Here is a 24,589-nt window from a genome sequence, read left to right on the forward strand (position 1 = left end):
AGCAATCAACAAAGCACCGGGACACAGGGAGTATAAATGACGACCAGGACACAAGTAAAAAAAAAAATTAACAAAACTAAAAAGAAGGTAAAAACTACAAAAAAACTAAAAAGAAAAAAAAACTAAAAACTAATAAAAAAACTAAAAAATCTAAATAAACTAAAAAAGAAAAAAAAAAGGAAAAAAATAAAGGAGAAAAACAAAACTAAAAAACGAATGTATATACAGACCGGTACACCGGGATACAAATGACGACCGGGACACAGGGAATATAAATAACGACCGGGACACAGGGACACAACTACAACGGGGACACCGGGGGAAACAGGGGGATATAAATGACGACCGGGACAAAAAAACTAAAAAGAAATAAAAACTAAAAACTAATAAAAAAAACTAAAAACTACAAAAAAAACTAAAAACTAATAAAAAAAATAAAAAAGCTAAAAAACTAAAAAAACTAAAAAAAGGCAAAAACTACAAAAAAAACTAAAAACTAATAAAAAAGCTAAAAAACTAAAAAAACTAAAAAAAAGGCAAAAACTACAAAAAACTAAAAACTAATAAAAAAAATAAAAAAGCTAAAAAACTAAAAAAACTAAAAAAACTAAAAAAAGGTAAAAAACTAAAAAAACTAAAAACTAAAAAAAAACTAAAAAAGGTAAAAACTAAAAGAACTAAAAAAGAAAAAAATAAATGACGACACTCAAAGAGAAAGCGACCAGGACAAAAGGAATGTTCGATTAGCAATCTACAAAGCACCGGGACACAGGGAGTATAAATGACGACCAGGACACAAGTAAAAAAAAAAAATTAACAAAACTAAAAAGAAGGTAAAAACTACAAAAAAACTAAAAAGAAAAAAAAACTAAAAACTAATAAAAAAACTAAAAAATCTAAAAATCTAAATAAACTAAAAAAGAAAAAAAAAGGAAAAAAATAAAGGAGAAAAACAAAACTAAAAAACGAATGTATATACAGACCGGTACACCGGGATACAAATGACGACCGGGACACAGGGAATATAAATAACGACCGGGACACAGGGACACAACTACAACGGGACACCGGGGGAAACAGGGGGATATAAATGACGACCGGGACAAAAAAACTAAAAAGAAATAAAAACTAAAAACTAATAAAAAAAACTAAAAAATCTAAAAATCTAAATAAGCTAAAAAAGAAAAAAAAAGGAAAAAAATAAAGGAGAAAAACAAAACTAAAAAACGAATGTATATACAGACCGGGACACCGGGATACAAATGATGACCGGGACCCGGGACACAGGGAATATAAATGACGACCGGGACACAGGGACACAACTACAACGGGGACACCGGGGGAAACAGGGGGATGTAAATGACGACCGGGACACCGGGACAGGGAATGGTCGATTAGCAATCACCATCAACAAAGCTCAAGGGCAATCATTAGAATCATGAGGTATAGATCTGAATACAGATTGTTTTCCCATGGACCATTATATGTTGCATGTTCAAGAGTCGGTAAACCTGACAATCTATTTATATGCAAAGACAATGGGACAGCAAAGAATGTTGTATATTCGCAAGTTTTACGTAGTTAAAACCATATATATATATATCTATCTATATTCACAGGTGGGACATAGGGACACAACTACAATGGCGCGTAACTATTATGGCGCGTAACGACTTACGCGCGCGGGGGGGCTTGGGGGGGGCGCGAAGCGCCCCCACCAACTAGGTGTTGGGGTGGCGCGAAGCGCCACCCCAACAGCTAGTATATGTATATATATATATATATATATATATATATATATATATATATTTAACTACGTAAAACTTGCGAATGTACAACATTCTTGGCTGTCCCATTGTCTGTGCATATAAATAGATTGTCAGGTTTACCGACTCTTGAACATGCAACATATAATTGTCCATGGGAAAAACAATCTATATTCAGATCTATACCTCATTATTCTAATGATTGCCCTCGAGCTTTGTTGATGGTGATTGCTAATCGAACATTCCCTGTGTCCCTTTCGTCATTTATATATCCCCCTGTGCCCCCCGGCGACCCCGTTGTTGTTGTTTCCCCTTTGTCCCGGTCGTCATTTGTGTCCCAGTCTGTAATTTCTCTTTGAGTGTCCCAGTCGTCATTTCTGTTCTGGTGTCTCGATCTGTAATTTCTCTTTGAGTGTCCTGGTCGTCATTTATATTCCCTGTGTCCCGGTCGTCATTTGTGTCCCAGTGCTTTGTTGATGGTGATTGCTAATCGAACATTCCTTGTGTCCCGGTCACTTTCTCTTTGAGTGTCCCGGTCGTCATTTATATTCCCTATGTGTCCCGGTCGTCATTTGTCCCGGTGTCCCAGTCGTCATTTGTGTCCCGATGTCCCGGTGTGTAATTTCGTCAATCAACAAACATGACGTCACTCGACACACAGACACACAGACAACTTATTTTTATTAATATAGATAGATGTCCCGGTCGTTATTTGTGTCCCGATGTCCCGGTGTGTAATTTTGTCAATCAACAAACATGACGTCAGTCGACACACAAACATGACGTCGCTCGACACACACACACACACACACACACACACACACAGACAACTTATTTTTATATATATATATATATATATATAGATGACGACCGGAACACAGGGAATGTTCAAGGGCAGTCATTAGAATAATGAGGTATAGATTTGAATACGGATTTTTTTTCCCATGGACAATTATATGTTTTATGTTCAAGGGTCGGTAAACCTGACAATCTATTTATATGCACAGGCAATGGGACAGCGAAGAATGTTGTATATAATGACGACCGGGACACTCAAAGAGAAATTACAGACTGGGAAACCGGGACACAAATGACGACTGGGACACAGGGACACAACTACAACAGGGACGCCAAGGAGTACAGGGGTATATATTAATGACGATGGGGACATAGGGAATGTTCGATTAGCAATCACCATCAACAAAGCTCAAGGGCAATCATTAGAATAATGAGGTATAGATCTGAGTACGGTTTGTTTTTCTCATGAACAATTATATGTTGCATGTTCAAGAGTCGGTAAACCTGGCCATCTATTTATATGCACTGACAATGGGACAGCGAAGAATGTTGTATATTCGCAAGTTTTATGTAATTAAAAACATATAAATATCTATCGAAGCGCACCCACCAACTAGGTGTTGGGGTGGCGCGAAGCGCCACCCCAACAGCTAGTGAATTAATAGATTTTATGAATTTTTTTGGTCAATTTAATGATTTTCTTCAATAATTTAGGGATTTATGTCCTGTGGTTGATATTTACCTCATACGTTGGCACATCTATCAGATAAAGTTCTTGGTTTTGTGATGTTGCAAAGACGTAAAATCCCACGAGTTTTGTTGGCTAGTTTCCGCTTTAAAAAGTTTCGGTTTTGAATTAGATCTCCTTATACCAATACGAATATCGAAATTAATGCGTCAATGGGGAGAATGAAGGAACTTTGTGCACTAATTTGTGAGCTAAATATCGGCAAACCAAACCTAACCATTCAAAAGCTCGACTATGTCGTTGAAGTTTGGACTCCAAACGAACTATTGGTTAAGTCCACGACTTGATTAAAATTGCATTATAAATTCATAGCTATGGTTGGTGATAATCGTCATTGGCAATAATGATCATTTGGCTGATTAAGGCGTCATTACTTACAATGAAACCATCTACGTGCGTTGGAGTCTGTACCGGCGGTAATGACGATAACAAAAAAAAAGATCGATGATGACGAAAATGTGCTGGTGATAACACCACTGACGATATCGTCAATGACGATAAACCCCCTACCCCTTGGGTACGCCCTTGGCTTGTGGGGAAGCGTAAAGGGAGTGCAAACATTAAAAAAAAAATTCGAAAGTGGTGGGTAAAAGTATGTTGTTTCAACCCTGTAAAATTTGTATTATTTCCTAGTTTCCAGGGGTAGCCTATTGTCCAATAATAGCTTAAGGCACTTTTCCGCATACCAACCAAAAGGATGTTTGAAAAACTTGGACCGATTATACTCTCTAGGGCAATAATGAAGGAAATGGATTATAAATTGAGAGAAATACTCTTTTTGGCCTTCCGAAGGGGGCCAAGCAATCTGGTCGTCCCCTAATGGGTAATAATAAGAATAATAGGTCACAGAATAATAGGTGGTAAGAATAAGTTTAAAGGAAATTGGAACTTCATGTGAAGGCGTATATAGTAAAATTATGATTGCAATGGGGCGGACTGATCGTAGCTGTGTTAGCCTTGGTATTGCAATGAGTCGTTAGCAATTATTAAGCTACTAATGCCATGGGGTGGACTCACAATTTGAATCGAAGTTCTGGTCACAAAGGCCCATTTCCTTGATAACACCCCCCTAAAAACTAAATTAGTGCTGGGGTGATTAATTTTTTTGTTACCATATGAGACTGTTACCATGGATTTTCTGTTACCATATGAGACAGTTACCATTGAGTTTTGTTACCATTTAAGACTGTTACCAAGGATTTTTTGTTACCGTATGAGACGAGTTTATGGTAATGAACTCTAAGTAAAGAGCTACCCGGCTGAATAGTAACCAAAACTCTAAAAACCGAAATTTTGATACAAATAGATACATCAAAGGAATCGGAGTCCTTAGAATATTTCCCTTATTTTCGAAGAAAGGGGAAACACCCCCAAAAAGTCATAGAATCTTAATGAAAATCACACCATCAGATCCAGTTTGTCAGAGGAATCGACAGTATAGGTTTCAAGCTCCTTTGGGCAAAAATTTGGAATTTATATTTTTTGGAAGAAAAAAGAACACGGATGAGTGTTCATTTGTTTGTTTTTTTTCGTTTTTATCCCAGGGATGGTCGTATCGACCCAGTGGTCCTAGAATGTCGCAAGAGGGCAAATTCGAACGGAAATTAAAAGTTCTAGTTCCCTTTTTAAATGACCAAAAAATAGAGGGCAACTAGTCCCCCTCCCACGCTCATTTATAGCCATTTTGTTCAACATAGTAAAAAATCCAATAACTATGTCTTTGAGGACGATTTAATCCCCCCACAGTCCCCGGGGAAGGGCTAGAATTTATGAAGTTTTACATATAGTATTGGTTATTGGGAAATATACACACATTTTCAGGGGGATTTTTCTGGTGGGTAGGGTCAGGGAGAGGGTTACGTGGGAGGATTTCCTACGTAACTCCATGAATTTCCAGAGAATTTCCATGAAGGGGGCGCTGGATTTCCCACCATTGTTTACAAAATTATCAGAAATTAAATTAAAAAAAAAGTAAAGTTTTTTCAACTGAGAGTAAGGGGCTACATTAAAACTTAAGACGAACAGAAATTATTACGTATATGAGGTGGTTCACTCCCTTTTCAATACCTTGCTCTTTATGCTAAAGTATTTTTAGTAATTTTAAAAGAGTTATTTATTCTAATTAAACGGCTTTTGAGATTCAGTGGGGCCTACTTAAAGAATTGGAACAAATTCATACTTTAGTATAAAGGCTGAGGTATTGACGAGGAAGCAAACCTCCTCATGTTCCGCTTACTAGGGAGTTTTTCCTCTTCGTCAGTGCCTCGCTTTTTACGCTAAAGTTGGATTTTTTTTTAAATAATGGCCGATATAAGCAATAATCTGTTCGCGTTATTTTTCGGCCAATCTTAGCATATAATATTATCTTAAGCAGCTTCTTAACTGTGATTTTTATGTGAAAAAATAAAGGAAAACAAGTTTTTTTTAACTTCAAGTAAGTAGCGACATTAAAACTTAAAACGAACAGAAATTATTCTGTATATGAAAGAGGTTGTCCCCTCCTCAACGTCCCGCTCTGTACGCTAAAGTTTGACTCTTTCTCACAGCTCTACTTTTTAAAACAGTAAAAAACTTAGTGTAAAGAGCGAGGCGTTGAGAAGGGGACACCCCTTTCATATGCGGAATAATTTCTGTTCGTTTTAAGTTTTAATGTCGCTCCTTACTTGACATTACTCCTATACAAGCAACTAGAACTTTTTAGTTGTTTTTTTTTTCTACGAACGTTTTTGTTAGAAATAAATATTGGTAAATTACGAATTAACTTACGTAACGAACTTTTATATTTGTATATTTTATTACATATATGAGGGGGTTTGCCCCCTCGTTAATACCTCGCTCTTTACACTAAAGCTTAAATTTTGTCCCGGCTCTTTAAGAACGACCCCATAATCACATAGGCCGTTGAATAAATAGTTGAAACGACTAAAAGTACTTTAGCAGAAAGAGCGAGGTATTTAGGAGGAGATGAACCCCTCATATGCGTAATAATTTCTGTTCGTTTTATGTTTTAATGTTGCTCCTTACTTTCAGTTGACAAACTTTTTCATTATTATTTTTTCAGTGCTTTTTTTTAACAATGCTAGAAAATCCTGCCCCCTGCCTTCATGGAATCTCTTTTCCCCCATGACAAATTCCTCCAAGTAAAGATCTTTCAACGTAGCTCCCTCCCCTTAGCCCCCCCTGAACAAAAAAAAAACCTGAAAACGTCTGTACGCATCCCAATAACCATTACTGTATGTAAACACTGGTCAAAGTTTGTAACTTACAGCCCCTCACCTGGAAACTATGGGGGAAGTAAGTCGTCCCCAAAGACACTTTATTATGTTTTTCGATTATGCTGAAAGCAATGGCTATCTCAAAATGTTGATCCGTTGACTTTGTGAAAAAATGAGCTTGGGAGGGGGCCTAGGTGTTCTCAAATTTTTTCGGTCACTTAAAAGTTCCATTACAATAAGCCCTCTCGCGACATCCTAGGACCACTGAGTCGATAGGGTCACCCCTGGGAAAAAGGAAAAAAAACAAAACAAAAACGAACAAATAAACACGCACCCGTGATCAGTCTTCTGGCAAAAAGTACGAAGTTCCACATTTTTGTAGATAGGAGCTTGAAATTTCTACAGTGTGGTTCTCTGATACGCTAAATACGATGGTGTGATTTTCGTTAATATTCTATGACTTTTAAGGGGTGTTTCCCATTAAAATTTAATGAAACTTATATATTTAAAATTAGCATTAAATCCGATTCTTTTGATGTATTTATTAGTATCAAAATTCCGTTTTTTTTTACTTTCGTTTACTATTGAGCCGGGTCGGTCCTTACTACAGTTTGTTACCACGAACTGTGATAATAAACCCAAGATATTTTATGTCTTCGGTTTTTGGTTGTTTTTAAATAAAGAAAAAACAAGTTTTTTTTTCCAACTGATAGTAAGGAACAACATTAAAAATTAAAACGAGCAGAAATTATTACGCATATGAGGGGTTTACCCCCTTCTCAGTACCTCACTCTTTACGCTAATGTTTGCCTCTTTGTTCCAATTATTTAACAATAATTCCTGCCACACAAGGACCGTTTAATTAGAATAATAAGCTTTTTACAAATTCACAAACACTTTAGTATAAAGAGCGAGGTACTGAGGAGAGGGCAGCTCCCTATTATACGTAATAACAACCAAAAGACAAATCTGCAGTTCAAACAGTTCGTTGGTAAGTAATGAGCAACCGGGGCTCAATTGTAACCGAAACTCTATGAAACAGTTTTTTTAAAAACGGATTTTAATACCAATAGTTGTATTAAGAAAATTTGATTTTTATGCTGAATTCAAACATGTAAATTTCATGAATTTAGTCTTACCCATTAAAGGTTACAAGTCTGAGAAAATTTTCCTGATTTTCTTAATAAAGGGGAAACACCCCCTAAGAGTGAAGTGATCTTAGTAAACATCACACCATCAGATTCAGCATATCAGCGAACCCTACTATATAGGTTTCAAGCTCCTATCTGCAAAAATATGGTATTTTGTTGTTTTTTTTTTGCCAGAAGAATCACGGATGGGTATTTTTTTTTCCAGGGGTGACCCTGTCGACCCATTGACCCTAGAATATTGTGAGAGGGCTTATTCAAATGGAAGTTAAAAGTTCTAGTGCCCTTTTTAAGTGACGGAAAAAATTGGAGGGTAACTAGGCCCCCTCACCCGCCATTTTTTTTCCCAAAATCGTCCAATCGAAATTTTGAGATAGCCATCTTTTTCATCAGAGTTGAAAGGCCTAGTAACTATGCCTTTAGGTATAAAATGACTCCCACACCACTGTCCCAGTGGAAAGGGTTTTAAGCTATAAAATTTACCATTGTCTACGCACAGTATTTGTTATTGGGATGCATCCATGGATTTTCGGGTGGGGGAACAAATTTTCTGCTGAGGGGATTCCACGGGGGAGTTTTCCGTGGTGAGGGAAGTTTCCAGGGAGTGAACTTGTCGGGGGAAATTATACACTGTGAGAATTCGCCAGAATTCCTATACCAAGATTCTTTTTATAATATCTTGCTTTCTCATTTCTGTCTCAATTTTACGCGCCGAGTGGTTAAGAGTAATTGTTCGAGGTACATTTTCACTGGGATTGAATTGCCTATAGAATATATTCATGGTGAGAGGATTTCTCCGTGGAGGTGGCGTTTAAGTTTTATTAACTGAAAGTAAGGAGTAAATTAAACTTAAAACGAACAGAAATTATTACATATATGAAGGGAGTCGCTCTCTCCTCATCACCTCGCTTTTTACGCTAAAGTTCGAATTTCGTCCCAATTCTTTAAGAATGACTACTAAAAAGTTTTGCGGAAAGAGCAAGTTGTTGAGGAGGGTTCAGCCCCCTTCATATACGCAGTAATTTCTGTTCGTTTTAAGTCTTAATGTTGCTCCTTACTTTCAGTTGAAGAAACTTGTTTTTTTATTCCATTTTTCTATGTGCCTCCATCTCTTAGTTGCCTGTTTTATTCCAACCTTGCAGCCAGGAAGACCGTAGCAAATTACCCTGGGTGTTACCTATCAACTTCTTCTTCAAACCAAGGGCATACTGGTATATCACTATTCCAGTCTCCAACTTTCCTGGAATCCGTAAACTGTTCGTGTACTAGATCATTTCATTATTTTGCTGAACCTCGCTGTCTTCTGCTCTGCTTTATTTAAATCCTTTATGATAATAGTTGTTAAAAGTGGTAATATTAGTAATGTCTTTGATGTATTACTGGTCTAGCTCTATGTTTGAAATGAACACAATTAAAGTCAATAGTTGTATTTTAAAGATTGAGCATTGAGATAAAGTATGACTGTTTTGAAAGTTAAGCGCATAATGTACTGATTTAAACACTTGAGCTTTCGTATAATATCATGTCTATTTAGTAACTGCTATAGCTATTAGCAACAATAACACCTACTAAATATAAAAACGAGAAAGTTAAATATTCACTGCATATATAAATTTAAAGTAACATAACGCAACATAAAAGATGGACTGTGCTTCTTGTGACTGTTCTGCATGACCTAGTTCTAAGTAAGGGTAGCCAGTTCTTCTACTGAACTCGTAAAATGTGCATAGATTCTTTCTAAATGTAAGAAATTGTGCAGCAACCCCTTGCAGATGCCGTTTTACTACAGTTTTATTTTCTGTAAAGCTTTTGAAACAGCTTAGCAACACAACTCAAGTGACTAGGGAAGCTTTCATGGGCACTTTTGAGGTAAAATATCCGTTCTAAACTTTTATTTTAAAAAACAAGTTTTTTCAACTGAAAGTAAGGAGCAACACTATGACTTAAAACGAACAAAAATTATTACGGATATGAGGGGGTTCACCGCCTAGTCAATACCTTGCTCTTTACGCCAACGTTCAAATTTTGTTCCGTTTCTTTAAGAATGACCCCTGAATGACGAAGGCTGTTTAATTAGAATAAATAGCACTTTTGAAAATACTAAAAAAAAACTTTAGGGTAAAGAGGAAGATATTGACTAGGTGGCAAATCTCCTCATATAAGTAATAATTTCTGTTCTGTTAAGTTTTAATATTGCTCCTTACTTTCAGTTGAAAAAACTTTTTTTTTTATTAAGTTTTAATATTGCTCCTTACTTTCAGTTGAAAAAACTTTTTGTTTGATTAAGTTTTAATATTGCTCCTTACTTTCAGTTGAAAAAACCTTTTTTTTGATTTTGTTCGTTTTTAAATAATGCTGGTAAATCCGGCACTCCGTTCATAGAAAATTCCCTTCCTCCATGAAAACTTCCTCCATGAGAAGATCCTCCAAAGCAAACCCCCCCCCCTTCGCACCAAAAATACGTGTGTATACTTCGCAATAACCAATACTATATGTGAACAGTGGGCAAAGTTTACGAATTGCAGCCCTTCCCCCGCGGACTGTTGGGGCTAAGTCATCCTCAAAAACATAGTCGTAAGAGTTTTCGGCTATGCTGAACAAAATGGCTATCTCAACATTTCGATCGTATGACTTCGGGAAAAAATAAGCTTGGGAGGAGGCCTAGTTGCCCTCCATTTTTTTTGATTGCTTAAAAAGGACATTAGCACTTGTAACTTCCGTTTGAATGAGCCATCTGGCAATATTTTAGGACCACTGGGTCGATATGATCACCCCTGGGAAGAAAGAAAAAACAAACAAATAAACACGCACCCGTGATCTTTTTCTAGCTAAAAATACAAAATTCAAGGGTTACCCAGGTATGAGGTTGAAACCTATACAGTATGGTTCTCTGATACGCTGAATCTCTTGGTGGGATTTTCGTTAATATTCTATGACTTTTAGGAGGTGTTTATTTCCTTTTTCTGTAAATAATGCAAATAATCTCAGGCTTGTAACTACTGATGAGTAAAACCGAACTTGAGGAAACTTATATATTTGAAATCAGCATAAAAATGTGATTATTTTGATTTACCTATTGGTATTAAAACTCCATTCTTCAAAGTTTCGGCTACTATTGAGCCGGGTCGTTCTTTACTAACAAGGCGCTTTCAATGTGGCTATGTTTTGAAATAAAAAGCAGAAACATTGGTAAAGGCTGACCCTTGAGGACCTTCAGAATCCTTACCAGTGTTTACATAATTCTTCTATTGCATTATTTTGGATTTTTTGGACTTGGAACCAAACGTATGGTTGAGGTAGGTTAGGTTAGGAAGCGAGAGTAGTAATTGCTTTGGTATTGAACCAGGATTTAGGTTAGGTTGTGTTCTAACACCCCTTAATATGGATTATTTTGATGTGCTTTGTCCTAAGGAACACGGCAAAGGCTATAGTAAATCATAGAATCGGATGGGAAGGTAAGACTCTCCTAGACTTAGATTGTGAAGATGATTTGAGTGCCTTGGATGAAAATGTTAGAAAAAGCATGAATTTTGGGAGGTATTGAGAGTTCAGGGTGCAAGAATAGGTTTCAAAGTTAATGCTAAGAAGCTTAAGTCACTTAGACTAGGAATAAATGAAGGGAAAGAGGTGGTACCTGCTTACGATAAAATTGACAAAATGGATAGGTTTACTTGCCAGGACAGTATTATTAGTAGAGATTGTTGATGCAGTGAAGATAAAAAAGTTGAATAGACAACGCCGAAGGTATTTTGTGCAGTTGAAAAAAGTTTGCAAGAATAGGAAAACGATCCTGCGAAACAATATTTATGAAATTTAAATCTACGGTAATTGAAGTGGTCAGTTATGGTCCTGAAACTTGGGTGCTTTGAAAGGCAGTGGAAGGTCGATTACGTATTTTCCAGGGGTATTGTCTACGGCTAGTTTCAGGTAACCATTTGACTGACTGCATGTCAAAAAAACAAGCTGTATAAAAAATTTAATTATATAAAATTTTTTGTGACTATAATAAAGTGAAAGTTGAGATGGTTGGGACACACTTTACCAACGAAGGATACCCAAATTGCCAAATATTGGGCTTTCCAGTTGAGACAATAAAAAATCAGGTCATTCCCGAATTGGGTCGGAAGAGGCCATGAAAAAGGACTTAAGAACATTGGAACTTGAAAGGAAGGGCACAATGCTCTCGTAGAACCTCAGTTAAAATGAGACATATCTTTATCAAATAAGAAGAAGGTAGTCATTCTATCCCTTAGATCATTCCTGGTTTGCATTATCTTTTAAACTACCACTACTACCACTAACAACTCAATGTGGCATCAATAAGGCCAACACAGCTACGCACATTCCTCCTCCATCCAAATCTATTCAAACCATCCATCTTTACACTATCCTGAAAAGTTCCAGGTTCCCTTATATCCTTTTTTACGACCTTGTGACAACCCTTTCGAAGACAATCTGCTTTTCCTTTAGCCCTAGATGGCTGGCACCAAAGGACGATCTTTGGTAATCTGTCAGTCTCTCATCCACAGAACATGTTTTGTTCATCACAACCATTCTCTTATTATAGCCCTAGAAATCGGGATAAAACCAAATATTTTATGGAGCTTGATGTTTGAAATAGGGTCAGTCCGACGGGCAGCCAAAAGGACCCGTAAACAATTCCTCTGAAAACATGTAACAAATCCTCCTCCTCCTCCTTTCGGGCAACCCACCTTTCAGAACCATACTTGATTACTACCATTACTGCAGTTTCCAATATTCTAAGATCCTTAGATATGTAATATTCTTTCTTATTACCTTCTAAAGGTAGTGAGAAAAAAGTATAGAACAAGACTGTGGCAAAGTATACTTTTTGGAAACACAAAAAAGGACGCTTGTAGAGGGTAAGGTATTTATTTGATCTCATATAGACTCAAACTTGTGCTCATTTATTGCATCTAACTATGCCTCTGTTGAAGGGGCTACAGTGCTCCCCCCAGAAGAACTAAAAACCTTTTGTCGATAGCTTTTATTAAACAGCAAAACCAGAATAGTCGGAATTGGACCAAGCATCACGAAAGTGGTATAAGATACAAGCCAAAATAAAAATCTATAAGCATTTATACCAATGTCAGAAGGTACGATATAAAAGAAAACACCCCTGTAAAAAACGCAAGTGACAAACAGTGTTACTTGAACCGATAATGCCTTTTGAAGTTCAGGGGCATAGTTGGGTGTCATTTCTTTGGATCGGGTTATGGTTCGGCTTGAAGCTCCTATTGCAAATATTGCAAACAATAAATATGGTACAAAAAGCCCAATCAACATCCAGTTGATTTCAGTTTGTGCTTGCTTTCTTCTATCGAAGAACGATTGGAGCTCACCCGTGCACAATGACCACAACAACTGACCTCGGGAAATAGAAAGACCGCCAACGAAGGGCAGAGTTGTTAGAAAGCCTATAAACATTGAAGTAGCCCTAAATTTTCTTGTTGTCCAAGAACTGCTAATACGAGGAATGTAGATCTTAAAGAGGACAGCTAACTCAAGGCCAAATAAGTGTGTTTGGACTAGAATAAGGCCGATTCGCTCAGTAACCTTATAGAAGACACAAATTGAATCAGGTAGTTCATAAAACCACATTAGCAAAAATGAAGCGCATATGTAAATGGTTACAGAATTTGACAAATATACAAGTGGGACATAAATATATAAAATTTCACTAGTTCTTCGGCAGTCGTTTAATGTTTTAGCTTGAATAAGCGGCAAAAAGATTGATAAGCTTATTATTACACTCGCAAAGACACAAATTATAATCCAAAAGTTATACATGGAATAATCCAGGTAAGAATCTCCACGGTTGGAACCACTCCTGGAACCTGAGGATTGTATCTTAGTACGACTTGAGCTCACTATTTTGATACTCGTATGACAAAATAATAGATTTTTGAAGAAAGTGTTTCCAAAACTTTCTAATGTCTAACACCTTTTGGTGTTGAATGAATTTGGAAAAGAAAAATATAACAACAACTTTATTTGGAAGAAGAATAAACTTAATCGTTCTTTTGAAAAACTGAGTTTGCTTTGATCGAGTCAGTGTTATAAATAACGTTAAAATCAAGTCCCCAAGTCAAATTACATATTTTATGTCATTGTTTCATCGATATAATTCCGTAAGGCCACTTGTGTCAGAGGAATAAGGAGATATTATCTGCTTTCAATACGGACGAAGAAATAGTATATAAGCCCTTCCGTATTTAAACTTCATATCTCTAATGGTGTTGCGTTGAAAATTTTGCTAAATAGTATGTTAACGGTCAATTTCTCTATTTAATTTGAATTGATAAATTCAAGAGTCAGTTTTGTATGGAGGCAATTTTTTGCTTCCATTTTTCATTACTACTGAGTCGTTTAACAAACAAATGTAAACTAAACAAAAATGCAGATAAATTTGTGATTATGCTAACGTTGCCTGGGAACAATTAATTTTAATTTCTACAATGAGAAACTGGCCTTTTTTTTTTCTTCAGAACTGTTTTAATATGAAAGAATGACGCAAATAGCACATTTATTGCGACTGATTAAACATTAAATGAAATCTAAATGCCATTTTACATTCGAGCGGGGGGGGGGGGGGTCTTGTTCGCTACAATGACAACTAAATGTAAACTAAACGAAAATGCAGATAAGTTTGTGATTATGCTAACGTTGCCTGGGAACAATTGCTGTTAATTTCAACAATGAAAAGATGACCTTTTTTTCTTCAAAACAGTTTTAATATGAACGAAAGACGCAAATAACACATTTATGGGATAATCAACTCATCAATCTGATTGATGCACTTGGAATGCTAATGTCGTTTTTATTTTATACTGAAATTATCCAAAATAATATTTGGTAAATATAATCCACATGAAAGTTTTAATGAGCTTGGTTTTGTACCCTCGTTTGTTAAGTTGTTTAAGACTGGGTCGACTGTTTAATCTGGATTATTGTTGTCAATTGTATATATTATATTTTTGTGTATAATTGTCGACTTATTTTCGTGTGTATGTGATAATTATTTTTGTTAATTGTATTAGTCAAGGCGCCAGATTCTGTATCGTGCACCCACCCACGCCGGAAGGTACAAAAATGCTGGGGACGGATCCTAGGGTAGTCGACCATGCTGAAAACGAATATCGTAGGGCGCATGTTCGCCGTTTACGTCGAGAATCCATATTCTTTCTTTCTTTTATTTGTCCTTTTTCTAATAGCCCTATGCTAGGCGTCCAATTACTCATTTAAAAATTCCTATATCACGCAAATATGGTTTAATGGCCGCATTACCTTCACAATTATATCCAGTCGTAAACTACGTATAAAGTTCGAAAATTACCATGCGCTAAAAACTATGTTTTTATCGATTTTTATTACGTTTTATGAGTCGGACAAACATTTCAGGGGAGGGGGGTTAAACCCCCTACCCGCCATGGTACGGCCTTGGCTTGTAGGGAAGCGTGAAAGGAGTGCAAACATTAAATAATTTTCGAAGGTGGTGGGTAAAAGTATATTATTTCAAGCCCGTAAAATTTGTATTATTTCCTAGTTTTCCAGGGTATTGTCTAATAATAGCTTAAGGCACCCCTCCGCATACCAACCAATAAGGTGTTTGGAAAACTTGGTTCGATTATACTCTCTAGGGAACATGAAGGAAAGATTAACATGACTAGACATCGTATAGATTGAGAGAAATACTCTTTTTAGCCTTCCGAATGGGGCCAAGCAAAAATCAGGTCGTAGCTAATGGGTAGATGTGATAATAATAAGATTAAGGGAAATTGGAACTTCATGTGAAAAGGTGTATAGTGAAGTTTTGATGAGATTGGAATGGAGCGGAGCGAGCGTAGCTGTGTCAACCTTAGGTCCTTTGGTGCTGAAATGAGTTTAAAGCAGGTATTAAGCTATTAATGCCATGGAGTGGACTCACAAATTGAATCGAAGTTCTGGTCACATAGGCCCATTTCCTCGATAACACCCCCTAAAATACTAAATTAGTTTTGACGAGCTTTATTTTCTGTTATTATGTGAGGCTGTTACCATGGATTTTTTGTTACCATATGAGACCGTTACCATGGATTTTTTGTTACCATATTAGACTGTTACCGTGGATTTTTTGTTACCATATGAGACTGTTACCATGAATTTGTTGTTACCGTATGATACTTTTACTATTGATTATTTGTTACAATTGAGACTGTTACCGTATATTTTACCAAACGTCGAACATTACCTTTCCTAGGGGTGTCTTTCAACTTAACATCAAGTCCACGGAATGTTTACAAACAGTTCTAATCCTGGTCTGACATCTTTTATTGGAAGCCCACTTGTCTCGAAAATATCTAGGGGATCAGCTCTTTCAATTCGGATGAGATAATTCCAAATATACCTAATGCCTTTGATGGTTTCATACCTATTGATATACATAGCATGTTAGTGATGCCTGAACCTGAGCTGCTTTATCTGCCAATTCATTATCTATGATCCCAGAGTGTCCTGGAGCCACGTCAGTATTATTTGATTTCCGTTGAATGCTAGTGTATTTAATGCTTCATAATATTCCGATCAACTTTTTTGCCTTCTGTTAGTATTGCCAAGAGCCTGAAGTCACGCTTGATTATCATTTAAGATATGTGTATATCAACCTATAAAACAGTTCGTGGTAACGATCTCTAAGTAATGAGTAACCCGACTCAAAAGTTACCGAAACTCTAAAAACCGGGATCTTGATACAAATAGATACATCTAAAGAATTGGATTTTTTAGCTGATTTTATAATATGTAAGTTTCGTCAAGTTTAGTCCTACTCATCAGAAGTTACGAGCCTGAGAAAATTAGCCTTATTTTCGAAAAAAGGGGGAAACACCCCTTAAACGTCATAGAGTCTTAATGAAAATCACACCGTCAGATCCAGCGTATGAAAGTATAGGTTTCAAGCTCCTATCTGCAAAAATGTGGAATTTTGTATTTTTACGGATGCGGGTTTATTTGTTGTTTTTTCTCTCAGGTGGGATCATATCGACCCAGTGGTCCTAGAATGTCGCAAGAGGGCTATTTTGAACGGAAATTAAAAGTTCTACTGCTCTTTTTAAGAGACCAAAAAATAGAGGGCAACTAGGCCCCCTCCCATGCTCTTTTTTCCCCAAGTCACCAGATCAAAAATTTTGAGACAGCCATTTTGTTCAACACAGTCGAAAATCCAATAACTATGTCTTTAAGGACAACTAAATCCCCCACAGTCCCCAGGGGAAGGGCTAGAACATATAGACTTGTACATATAGTATTGGTTATTGGGAAGCATAAAGATATTTTCAGGTGGATTTTTTTATGGGGGTGGCTGAGGGAGAGGGTTACGTGGGAGGAATTTTTCATGGGGGAAGAGAATTCCCAAGAAGAGGTCGCTGGATTTCCCACCATTATCAAAAAAATATCAGAAATTAAATTCAAAAAAGTAAATTTTTTCAACTGAAAGTAAGGGGCAACATTAAAACTTAAGACGAACAGGAATTATTACGTATATGAGGGGGTTCACCCCCTCGTCAATGCCTTGCTCTTTACGCTAAAGTATTCTTGGCAATTTCAAAAGAGCTATTAATTCTAATTAAACGGCTTTTGAGATTCAGCGGAGCATTCTTAAAGAATTTGAACAAAATTTGCACTTTAGCGTTAAGAGTGAGGTATTGACTTCGGGCGGACTCCCTCACGTTACGTATAGGAGGGAGTTTCTTCTCCTCGGTAGTACCTCGCTCTTTACGCTAAAGTTAGAATTTTTTAAATAATGGCCGATATAAACAGTAATTTGTGTTATTTTTCGGCGAATCTTAGCATTTAATGTTATTTTAAACAGCTTCTTAACTATGATTTTTATGTTATAATAAACCAAAGATATTGTATTTATTCGGTGTGTCGTTGTTATTAAATAAAAAGAAGTTTTTTCCAAGTGAAAGTAAGGAACAACATTAAAAGTTAAAACGAACAAAAATTATTACGTATATGAAAGGATTGCCTCCTTCTCAGTACCTCACTCTTTACTTTAATGTTTGCCTTTTGATCCAATTATTTAAGAATGACTCCTGACACACAAGGACCGTTTAATTAGAATAATAAGCTTTCTACAGATTCACAAACACCTTAGCTTAAAGAGCAAGGTAGTGAGGAAAGGGCAGCTCCCTAATATACGTAATAACAACCAAAAGAAAAATCTGACAAAATTGCGGTTCAAACAGTTCGCGGTAACGAACTGAAAGTAATGAGCGACCCGTCTCAATAGTAACCGAAACTCAAAAAATTTTAGTTTTATTAAATGGATTTTGATACCAATAGACATATTAAAAAGAATAGTATTTTCATGCTGAATCCAAATATTTAAATTTTATTTAGTTTAGTCTTACACATCATAGGTTACGAGCCTGAGAAAGTTTTCCTGATTTTCGAAAAAAGGGGAAACACCCTCTAAGAGTCAAGTGATCTTAGTGCACACCATCATATTCAGCATACCATAGAACCTTATTGTATAGGTTTTAAGCTCATAGCTGCAAAAATACAGAATTTTGTATTATTATATTTTTGCCAGAAGTATCAAGGATGCGTATTTATTTTTTCCCCGGGGTGATCGTATCGATCTAGTGGTTCTAGAATATCGGAAGAGAGATTTTTAAACGGAAATTGAAAGTTCCAGTGTCCTTTTTAAGTGATCACAAAAATTGGAGGGCAACTAGGCCCCCTTTCTCACCACCTTTTCCCAAAATCGTCAGATCAAAATATCGAGATGGCCATTTTCTTCGTCATAGTTGAAAGGCCTAACAACTATGTCCTTTGGCATAAAACTACTCCCCCACTATGCCCCAGGCTTTAAGTTATAAAATTTGCCCATTGTTTATGCATAGTATTTGTTATTGGGATGCATGCATGGATTTTCAGGTTGGGGGACAAATTTTTATTCTGAGGGTTTTCCCACTAGGAATACATCCATTGGGAGGGAAGTTTCGAGGGAGTGAACTTGTCAGGGAAATTATTCCCAGGGAAATTCTCATACACGATTCTCTTCATATGTCTTGCTTTCTCTTTTCCGTCTCAATTTTACGCGCAGAGTCTTAAGAGTAATTGTTCGTGGTAAATTTTCACCAGGATCGAATTGTATAGAGGGTATCTCCATGGTGAGGGGGTTTCTTCGTGTAGGTGGGGTCAGATTTCCTGGCATTATTTAAAAAATGATTTGAAATTAAAGAAAAAAAAACAAGTTTTTTCAACTGAAAATAAGGAGTAACATTAAATCTCAAACGAACAGAAATTATTGCGTATATGAAGGAGTCACTCCTCCTCAACACCTCGCTTTTTACTCCAAAAATTGTGTCCGAATTCTCTAAGAATGACTCCTGAAACACAAGGGGCGTTTAATTAGAAGAATAAGACGCTTTTTGAAATGTACTAAAAACTTTTGAGAATGAAGTTTAAAAACTTCATATACGTAATAATTTATGTTCGTTTTAAGTTTTAAGACGGTATTTTTTAATAAGACGGTTTTTTAAAGTACTAAAAAACTGCAGAGCAATTTTAAAGAGCAAATTGATGTGGAGGGAGTAACAATTTTTATATACGTAATAACTTCTGTTCGTTCTTTACTTTCAGCTGAATTTTTTTTATTTTTTTTATTAAATATTTCTTTTTGCATCCATCTCTTAGTCGCCTGCGTTATTCCAAACATTGCAGCCAGGAAGACCATAGAAATTCCCCTTATGAGCTACCTATGAACTTCTCCTTCAAACGAAGGGTATACTGGTATATCACTATTCCAGTCTCCAATTTTCCTCGAGTTCGTAAACCGTTGGTACAATAGATCATTTCATTATTTTGCTGAAGCAGTCGTGTCTCCTGCTCCACTTTATTTATATCCTTTATGGTTATAGTTGTTAGAAGTAGTAATAGTAGTAATGACTTCGATGTATTACTAGTCTAGCCCTTAAGTTTGAAATGAATACAATTAAAGTCAGTTGTTTATTTAAAAGAATGAGCATTTAGACAAAGTATGACTGTTTTGAAAGTTAAGCGCATAATGTACTGATTTAAACACTTCAGCTTTCGTATTATATCATGTCTATTATAGTATCTGTTATAGCTATTAGCAACAATAACACCTACTAAGTATAAAAACGAGAAAGTTAAATATTTACTGCTTATATAAATTTAAGTTAACATAGCGCAACATAAAAACATGGACTGCGCTTCTTGTGACTGTTCTGCATGACCTAGTTCTAAGTAAGGGCAGCCAGTGCATCTAGTGAACTCGTATAACACGTATGGACTCTCTCTAAACGCAAGAAATGGTGTAGAAACCCTTTGCTGTTGCCGATTTTCTTCAATTTTATTTTACGTAAAGCTTGTGAAATAGCTTAGCAACACAACTGAAGTGACTAGGGAAGCTTTCATGGTCACTCTTGAGGTAAAATATCCGTTCTAAACTTTTATCAAATAAAAGAAACAAACAAGTTTTTTCAACTGAAAGTAAGAAGTAACACTAAAACTTAAAACGAACAGAAATTATTACGGATATGAGGGTCCCCCTTCTCGTCAATACCTCGCTCTTTACACTAAAGTTCGAATTTTGTTCCTTTTCTTAAAGAATGATCGCTGAATCACAAAAGAGCGAGGTATTGACTAAGGGGCGAATCCCCTCATATACGTAATAATTTTCGTTATGTTTAAGTTTTAATGTTGCTCCTTACTTTCAGTTGAAAAACTTGTTTTATTATTTAATTTCTGATTGTTTTTAAATAATGCTGGTAAATCCGGCGCCCCCTTCATAGAAAGTTCCCTTCACCAAGAAAAATTCCTCCATGATAAGATCCTCCCATGTAACCCCCACGCCTAACCCCCCCACACACATACCAAAAAAGGTTTTGTATACCTCCCAATAACCAATAATATATGTAAACAGTGGGCAAAGTTCATAACTTGCAGCCCCTCCCCCGGGGATTGTTTAGATTAAGTCACCCTCAAAAACATAGTTGTTAGATTTTTTCGACTATGCTGAACAAAATAGCTTTCGATCGTATTACTTTAGGAAAGAATAAGCGTGGAAAGAGGTATAGTTGCCCTTCATTTTTTGTCACTTAAAAAGGACACTAGCACATTTAACTTCCGTTTGAATGAACCCTCTCGAGATAGTTTAGGACTACTGGGTCGATACGATCACCCCCGGGAAAAAAACAAATAAACATGCATCCATGATCTTTCTTCCGGCAAATAATAAAAAATTCCGGGTTCATACACTGAATCTGATGGTATGATTTTCGTTAAGGTACTATAACTTTTAGGAGGTGTTTATCCCTTTTTTCGAAAATAAGGTAAATTTTCTCAGGCTCGTAAATTTTAATCTGTAAGACTAAACTTAATGAAGCTTATATATTAGAAATCAGCATAAAAATGTGATTATATTGATTTATCTATTGGTATTAAAATTCCATTTTTTAAAGTTCCGGCTATTACTGAGCCGGATTGCTCCTTACTAACAGTTCGTTACCACGAACTATTTGATACGCGTCTCACGAATGATTAAGAGTCAGTCAAAGGTAAATAGCTTTCAAGTCACTATGTTTTGCAATAAAAAGTAGAAAAATTGGCGAAAGTTGACCCTTCAGAAACTTCAGAAACCTTTCCAGTGTTTACATTAATTCTTCTATTGCATTATTTTGGATTTTTTATTTTGAAACCAAGAGTATGGTTAAGGTAGGTTAGGTTAGGAAGCGAGAGTAGTCATTGGTTTGGTATTGAACCAGGATTTAGGTTAAGTTGTGTCCTAACTCCCCTTAATATGGATTATTTTGTTGTACTTTGTCCTAAGGAACACGGCAAAGGCTATAGTAAATCATGGAATTGGACGGGAAGGTAAGACTCTCCTAGACTTGGATTATGAAGATGATTTTAGTGCCTTGGATAAAAACGTTAGAAAAATACATGAATTTTTGGAGGTTTTGAGAGTTCAGGTGCAAAAATTTCGAACTTAATGCCAAGAAGATTAAGTCACTTAGACTAGGGATAAATGGACGGAAAGAGGTGGTGCCTGGTGACGAGACAATTGACAAGGTAGATAGGTTTACTTGCCTGGATAATATTATTAGTAGAGATGATTGATGCAGTGAAGATAAAAAAGTTGAATAGACAACGCCGAGGGTATTTTTTACAGTTGAAAAAAGTTTACAAGAATAGGAAAACAATCCTGCGAAACAATATTTATGAAATTTAAATCTACGGTAATGGAAGTGGTCATTTATGGTCCTGAAACTTGGGTGCTCTGAAAGGCAATGGAAGGTCGATTAAGTATTTTCCAGGGGTATTGTGTACGGCTAGTTTCAGGTAACCATTTCACTGACTGCCTGTCAAACAACAAGCTGTATAAAAAATTGAGTTATATCAAATTTTCTGGGACAATAATGAAGTGAAAGTTGAGACGGCTGGGACACACTTTACGGACGAAAGATAACAGATTGCCAAATATTTGGCTTTTTGGCCATCCAGCTGGGGTAAGACAAAATCAGGTCGTTCCCTAATTGGTTGGGAAGAGGCCGTGAAAAAGGATATAAAAGCATTGGAACTTAAAAGAAAGGGTACAATGCCCTCGTAGAATCTCATTTAGAATGAGATCTACGTTCTATGGGCAAAATGAGGTGCTGCAGCAACGTTTGTTCGGCTTTGTCGAGCAAAGTATTGCGAAAGCAACACTTTGGTTTTGTTTCCTCGCTTCGATTAAGCGCTGAAGTTGTTAATCTGTAAGGATCTTAATATAAACAAGTCCCCAACATGTCTTACCACTGAAACTAAATTGGCTTTACCATCAAATACACCGGAAAAAAAATAATAGGTAAACCAACTAGCAAAAGTTCCGAACACCTCATTTCCGAAGATAAGTATGAGCTAACAGCCGACTGTTGCTTAAAACTTCCCTATCTGACTCACACTTGGTAACGGCCTAATTTTGGTTTCAGTGTGTAGCTTACTACTGAAGCTGTCAACCCCTTGAAACTTTCAAACTGGTGCATCTCATGAAGGAATTTTTCTATCAAAAATTGCATGGCATATACTTTGATCAACTCATCAAGAGCTATCGAGCGTCAAAAACAAAATAAATCTACCGGTTTAGTTCAAAAGTTGACTTTTTTGCCGTAAGCCATGTTTCTAACGTTATCACTTAGAAAGGAGCAAAGGATAAACTCTATTTTCTTTAACAATTAGAGAACTTTTAAAGTTTAAGATGCACATCTGATACCATTTCTCTACTGTGATCCCAAGCGCGAAAAACCAAATGATAAACTCAGCTTAAATCACGAACAGAAATGGGTAGAAACAATAGATAACAGCACTTTTGGAACCGTGGGAAATGCCACTTTTTTGTTTCTGTAAAAAAAATTATTTATAACTCAAAGAAGATATATTGGCTGTGGGGCCAGGTAACTGTCGCATATATTTAAAACTTATAGATTTTAGTCCATTTTCAATTTGAACCTGCCTGCCTGCTTGCCTGCTAGAACGGAGCTTTCCACTCGAAAGCAGAAACATGGTTTGATGAAACGATAGCTTGACTGCATAACTTCAGATAGTTCTCTTTGACATAGGCTATAAAACTACACTTCATTTCACATACTATAGGCTCTGGTTCAAGACAAGCAAAAACCATACTTTTTGGCCCCAGGCAAAATTTCTACGGAGCTAGAACTCCGTAAGTTTCTAAAATGCAAAGTCATATTCATCAATCCAGCCTAAGATCCACCCGCTGAAATCGGGGTGCTAGAAAAAAAAAGAAAAAAAAAAAACACGACAAAACCAAAGTGTTTTTGTCGCAACACAAGGAGACATATATTTATCAAATAAGAAGAAGGTATTCACTCCATCCCTTAGATCAGTCCTAGCTTACATTATCTTTTAAACTACTACTACTAATAACTCACTGTAGCGTCAAACCGCATAAGGCCAAAACAGCTACGCACATTCCTCCTCCATCCAAATCTATTCAAAACATCCATCTTTACACTATCCTGAAAAGTCCCAGGTTCCCTTAGATCCTTTTTTACGACCTCCTGACAACCCTTTCGAAGACAATCTGCTTTTCCTTTAGTCCTAGATGGCTGGCACCAAAGGACAATCTTTGTAATCTGTCAGTCTCTCATCCACAGAACGTGTTTTGTTCATCACAGCCATTCTCTTATTATAGCCCTAGAAATCGGGATAGAACCATATTTTTTTTATGGAGCTTGATGTTTGAAATAGGGTCAGTCCGACGGGCAACCTAAAGGACCCATAGACAATTCCTCTGGAAAACATCTAACAAATCCTCCTCCTCCTTCGGGCAACCCACTTTTCAGGACTATACTTGATTACTGTTATTACTGCAGTTTCCAATATTCTAAGTTCCGTAGCTCAAATATTCTTTCTTATTACCTTCCAAAGGTAGTGAGAAAAAAATTTAGAACAAGAGTGTGGCAAAGCATACCTTTTGGAAACACAAAAACGGACGCTTGTAGAGGATGTGGTATTTATTTGATCTTATATAAACTCAGACTTGTGATCATTTATTGCATCTAACTATGCCTCTGTTGAAGGGGCTACAGTGCTCCCCCCAGAAGAACTAAAAACCTTTTGTCGATAACCTTTATTAAACAGCAGAATAAGAATAGTCGGAATTGGACCAAGCATCACGAAAGTAGTATAAGATACAAGCCAAAATAAAAATCTATAAGCGTTTATACCAATGTCAGAAGGTACAATATAAAGGAAGAAGGCCCTGTAAAAAACGCAAGTGACAAACAGTGTTACTTGAACTGATAATGCCTTTTGAAGTTCAGGGGCATAGTTGGGTGTCATCGATTTGGATCGAGTTATGGTTCGGCTAGAAGCCCCTATTGC

General features: G+C 36.5%; 1 protein-coding gene across 2 annotated transcripts in view; it reads left to right on the forward strand.

Moving 5' to 3' along the window:
* LOC136035020 (peroxidasin-like) overlaps positions 1-24,589 on the forward strand; it is a 326,937-nt gene that overhangs the window by 102,989 nt on the left and 199,359 nt on the right. The gene's annotated exons all lie outside the window — the stretch shown is intronic.

The sequence above is a fragment of the Artemia franciscana genome, chromosome 13 (assembly GCF_032884065.1).
Source record: "Artemia franciscana chromosome 13, ASM3288406v1, whole genome shotgun sequence".
In the NCBI taxonomy this organism is placed as follows: domain Eukaryota; kingdom Metazoa; phylum Arthropoda; class Branchiopoda; order Anostraca; family Artemiidae; genus Artemia; species Artemia franciscana.